The sequence below is a fragment of the Notamacropus eugenii genome, chromosome 1 (assembly GCF_028372415.1).
Source record: "Notamacropus eugenii isolate mMacEug1 chromosome 1, mMacEug1.pri_v2, whole genome shotgun sequence".
In the NCBI taxonomy this organism is placed as follows: domain Eukaryota; kingdom Metazoa; phylum Chordata; class Mammalia; order Diprotodontia; family Macropodidae; genus Notamacropus; species Notamacropus eugenii.
The window spans coordinates 247,499,828-247,505,429 of NC_092872.1; the positions used below are offsets into that span (position 1 = coordinate 247,499,828).

General features: G+C 34.9%; 1 pseudogene; it reads right to left on the bottom strand.

Moving 5' to 3' along the window:
* Positions 1-2,973: 2,973 nt before the first annotated feature.
* LOC140514809 (olfactory receptor 13A1-like) lies at positions 2,974-3,894 on the bottom strand (annotated as a pseudogene).
* Positions 3,895-5,602: the final 1,708 nt, after the last annotated feature.

Here is a 5,602-nt window from a genome sequence, read left to right on the forward strand (position 1 = left end):
TTTTCAATGAAGGGGAAAAGGGTAGAGGTGAGAGTGGAAAAATGAAGCTTACTCTCATCACATTTCACTAAGGAGGGAATAACATACACACTCAATGTTGTATGAAAATCTATCTTATACTACACGAAGCGGGGACAAAGGGATAAGTTGGGTATTGGAGTGATGATAGAAGGGAGTGAAAATGAGAGGAGGGGTAAGTAGAAGTAAACACTTTTGGGAAGGGACAAGGTCAAAAGAGAGAATAGAATAAATAGGGGGCAGGACAGGATGGAGTGAAATATAGATACTCTTTCACAACATGGCTTTTATAGAAGTCTTCCGCATAACAACACATTTATAACCTATATTGAATTGTTTGCCTTCTCAGTGGGAATGGGTGGGGAGGGAGGAAGAGAGAGAAGTTGGAAATCAAAGTTTTAAAAACAAATGTAAAAAATTGTTTTTACATGTAACTGGGAAATAAGAAAAACAGATAATGGGGTATAGAAATCTCTCTTGCCCCACAAAAAAATAGAGGAGATAGGGATAAGGGAAGGGAGGGGTGTGATAGAAGAGAGGGAAGATTGGGGGAAGGGGTAATCAGAATGCAAGATGTCTTGGGATGGGAGGAGAGGAGAGATGGGGAAAAATTTGGAACTTAAAATCTTGTGTAAATGAATGATGAAAACTAAAAATAAATAAATTACTTTTAAAAAAATAAAAGGCTCTTCCTAGTGACTGAGACAGGCAAGGGCTGGCAAGACACAGTTGCCATCCTCGACCTAAGGAGCAATGTCAGGCAAACTCTATTCTCTTTGACTTTCTTCTTTTCTGGTTCCTGCTGCTCCCTTTGCAGCATATATTTGTTTTCCTGTGATTTATCGTCCTTGTGCTATGGCTACCTCAAAGGTCAAGATAGATTGAATATGCTTGAGGTAGGTGAAGGAGATCTTATTGGTAAAGTATATTAAAATTTACTAATGTATACCTGTGTAAAGGAGTTGAAGAATCCTCAAATGACGTACTAAGATTAAAATAAGAAACAAAAGAAATCATGTGCCTTGACCATAAAAACTTAACTACCTGTAAAATATATATCAAGTATTAATTTTGATAATTAATTATATTTTCACTAGATGATGTCATCCCATCTAGTAGGTCGACTCCTTTGAATGCAACATTTCATCCTGTTGCTTTATATAAAAGAGAAATGTAATTTTGAAGATTTTCCATCTAAAAACAAACCAGAAAAAAATTTTAAATTCAATTGATATAGTAAGAATGTTTTATTCAGAAAAACAATCAGATTTTACATCTTCAGTGCTACACTTCACACTATCAGAGAAAGAAAATATGCAAATATAGTTTCTAGAATGAACTAAAGCTATTGTTTAGGTTCTACTTAGCTGTGAAACCAGGGAGCTACATTTTTCTTTACAAATAAACAGAACAATGATTGACCAATATCTATGTATATGTTTTCTTACTTTTTAGTAGGAATAATAAGAAGTGATATTCTCACAAATTACCACGTAAGTACCTATCTGTGTCTGTTTTTAATTTTTTTTTGACCACCACCACCCACAGTCTTCCCTTCCTTCTTTCAGCCTGCTTCCTTTTAGTCTCCTTTACCCTTACTACTTATTCCCTCTCTTTTACCCTTCCCTCCCTTTTCTTTCCCTCTTCCCCTCTTACTGCCTATAGAGCTAGTTCAATTTATATACTTTATTAGGTTTGTTGTTCCCTCCTTGAACTAAAACAGATGAGAGTACCTCTCAAACAATGCTCCTCTCCCTCCTCTCTTTTCCTCTACTGTAATATAATTTTGTTCCTCTTCCTATGATGTAACTTACCATTTTCTGCCTCCTCATGCTCATATCTCCCTTTACACTATTCAATCACATTTTATCATCACATCATTTACTTTATACTCACTTTCTCCATCTATGTATATCCCTTTTATATTTCACAATAAATATACAATGCACAAGGTTAACAAGTGTCATCTTCCCTTATAGAAATGTTAACAGTTTGCCCATACTGAGTAACAAGTTTTTCTTTTCCCCTGTTTTCCTTTTTATGCCTCTCTTGAGACCTGTGTCTGAAGATCAGATTTTCTATTGAGTTCTGGCCTTTTTGTCATGAAGGTCTGGAAATCCCTTATTTCACTGAATGTCCATTTCCTTGCCTGAAATATTATGCCCAGCTTTGTTTGGTTGTAGTCCTTAGTTGTAGTCCCAGCTCCTTTCCCTTACAGAATATAGAAACAACCAGAGTGTGAGAGGAATTTTTCTGATAGACAGTACTCCATTGTAAGACAAGGAGTTAAAAAATTCACAGTAGACTCTTGAGGCAAAACACTTTCCACATCCATTGAAAGAATTATGGAATTGGATCATAGAATGAAGGAGATCATTTTCTTTTGTATTATATTTTGTTTCCTTTTGTGGTTTCTCCAATCATTTCAATTCTTCTATCCAACATGACTAATGTGAAAATGTATTTAATAGGAGTGTATGTGGAAAACCTATATAAGATTGTACACCTTTTCAGGAAGGAAGTGGGGAGTGAGGGGGCAATGAGGGAGAGGGAGGAAAAACAACTAAATATGTGGAAGTGACTGTAGAACACTGAAAACAAATAAAACAATTTAATAAAAAGTAAGTTTTTTAAAAAGTATTCAAGCTCACCTCTGAACTGTGTATTATTCTTTTGAAAGAATTAAAAGTATTATTTCCATATTACAAGAGCTAATAGGAAAAAAAGCACCAAAGAAAGCTCTAGAAAAAATGTGCCTCCAAATTGCAGAAGGTGGGAGAAAAGGTCACTTTTTATAAGTGTCTACAAGAACAACAATATTTTTGAAATTTGAGAAATGTATCTTGGATTAGAAGACTTTGTAACATCAGTAATCTTCAAGCATTAATACTAAGCCAAGATTATTGGAAAGGCATTTGGAAATCTCCTCATTCACACCTTCGGCATCTGGACCGCTCAACATCTTTTGAAGAAAGAGAATACTTTCTTGAGCCCCACTTTGATACCTTTGTTTCTCAAAGTATAAATAAGAGGGTTGAGGGTGGGAGCCACTGATGTGCATATCACAGACACAACTTTATCCTTATCCAAAGAGTAGTTGGAAGATGGCCATAGGAGTAAATTACACTGCTGTAATATATATAAATCACAATGAGGAGGAAGGGACAGATAAAGAAGGCTCTCTTTTTGCCCTCAGCAGTGCAAATTTTTAGGATGCTGAAGATAACACAGGCATAGGAAAACATCATGATCATGAAATTCCCACAGTTAAGAATACATCTGTTGTGAAGGCTATAGTTTCATTCAGGTAAGTATGGCTGCAGGAAAGTTTCAATAAAAGGAGTATCTCACAAAAAAAGAAGTGATTGACTACATTGGAATGGCAGAAAGAAAATGGAAGCATAAGGCTGATGTTAATGCTGGTGTTAAGAATGCTGATTGACCAAATACCAGCAGTTAATAATGTACAGACCTTCTTGCTTATCATGGTGCTACAGTGGAGAGGATGGCAGATGGCCACATACCTGTCATAAGCCATGGCTATGAAAAGTAGCAGCTCAGATCCTAAGGACCAAGTGAAGAAATACAGTTGGGCCATGCAACCTTCCTAGGATATGGTCTTTCTACCCACCATGTTTTCAAGCAGTTTTGGAAGAATTGTGGAGGTATCCAGGATGTCAACCACAGCTAAACCGACCAGAAAGAAATACAAAGGTGTGTGCAAGTGGGATTAAAACTGATTGTGACAAAGGTGAGGTTGTTCCCAGAGAGGACCACTGTATAGAGGGAGAGGAAAAAGACAAAGAACAAAGGTTGAAGGTGAGTTGTTTCTGAGAATTCTTTCACCAAGAACTCAGAGACCAGTGTCTGATTCATCCATGCCGTTGGGTGGGAGAGTATGGGTGGACAATGTACTAGAGATGCCACTCAGTTTTCAGCTTAATTATGGCCTAATAGAAGAAAAAATTGGACTGAATATTAATAGTGAATTATACTTTACTGGTTTATCATCAATGAGAACAAAATTTGACATTGGTCGATACTAGATGTTTTCTGCCTTAGATCCCACTCCTACAAGTCACTAATTGTGGGATTATCTGTATCATCTCCCTCCAAACCTTAGTTTTCTCATCTGTTAAATGAGAATTTTTATAACTGCTTTATCTATCTACTAGCATTGTCATGAGAACCAAATTAGATAATGAAAGAAAAAACATGTTGCAAATTATAAAGTACCATATTCTCATAATTTATGATTAACAATTTCATCATTGTTTTATATGTAAAAGTTATTTATTTGTGTTGAATTACATAATGAAATGGAACTCAGGTCAGAAATGAATTTTAGTTTTTTCATAAAGATTGATATAAACATCTCAGGAAGACATTTAATTCCTTTTGATTGAGTGTTTATACTCATAAGATAAGAGAATTGTTTTTAAAGCTGGAAATGAACTTAGAGTTCATCCACTACAAAGCTTTATCTTACAGATGAAGATACTGAGACCAATGGTAATTTAATAGCTTGTCCAAGATTTCAAAACAGAGCTTGGAACTCAAACTCAAATCCTTAGACTCCACATTCAGTGTCTTTTTCCATAATAGCACACTGTCTTTCTCCAGTAAACAATAATGATCTTCATGAAAGAGATCAAATATCAAATTACTTGTGAATTTGAATAATCTTTTAACCAGCAAACTATAATAATTACCTAGTAGTCAAATAGTGTTTCACTTTTGGCTATGAATTTTCAAAACCCAAAATATGTATTCTTCTTACTGGATCTATGATATAATTGGTGTAAGGAGTACCCAATGAGGAAGCTTCTCAGCAGATTCAAGTTGGCATTTGCTTTGTAGCTTAGAGTCCTAAGGAGTAACCTGTGGGAATGCCCATCATTTGGGGAATGGCTGAAGGAATTATGGCACGTGATTGTTATGAGGTACTGCTGTCCTAGAAGAAATGATGAGCTGAATGATCTCAGAAAAACATGACACACTTGCATGAAATAATGAACAACAAAATGAGAACTAAAACAATACTGTATGTAGTAAAGCTAGTATTGTTTTAAGAACAACTTTGAGTGACCAAGGAATTTTAGCTATTATAAATAGTCAAATTAACAACAAAGGGCATATGAAGGAAGGTACTCTCTGCAAACAGAGAAAGAAGTGATAAATAGAAGTATATAAAGAATGGTTTTTCATATATCTATATCGATATATATGCACATATTTGGTGTAATGATGGCAATCTCTAGGGAGGGTAAGGAGAATAAAAGGTGGAAAAGATACATGATAACTTTATTATATATTTTAAAAGGAACAGCAAATTGTATATAGATTTTCAGTTTTATGTACAATCATCTTTTTATTTTATAATGTTGGAGATATATTTCCATGTTATTATTATGGAAATGTTTGTTGCATTTCTTAAGTTCAAAATAAAATTAAATTTTAAAAAATTAAGTGAACAATGCAGGGTCACACAAGTAATGTTTAAGACCGTATTTGGACTCAGGTCTTGCTGACTTCGGGTTCAGCAATTTATCTACTGCACTACCTAAATGTCTCTAGTTATTTC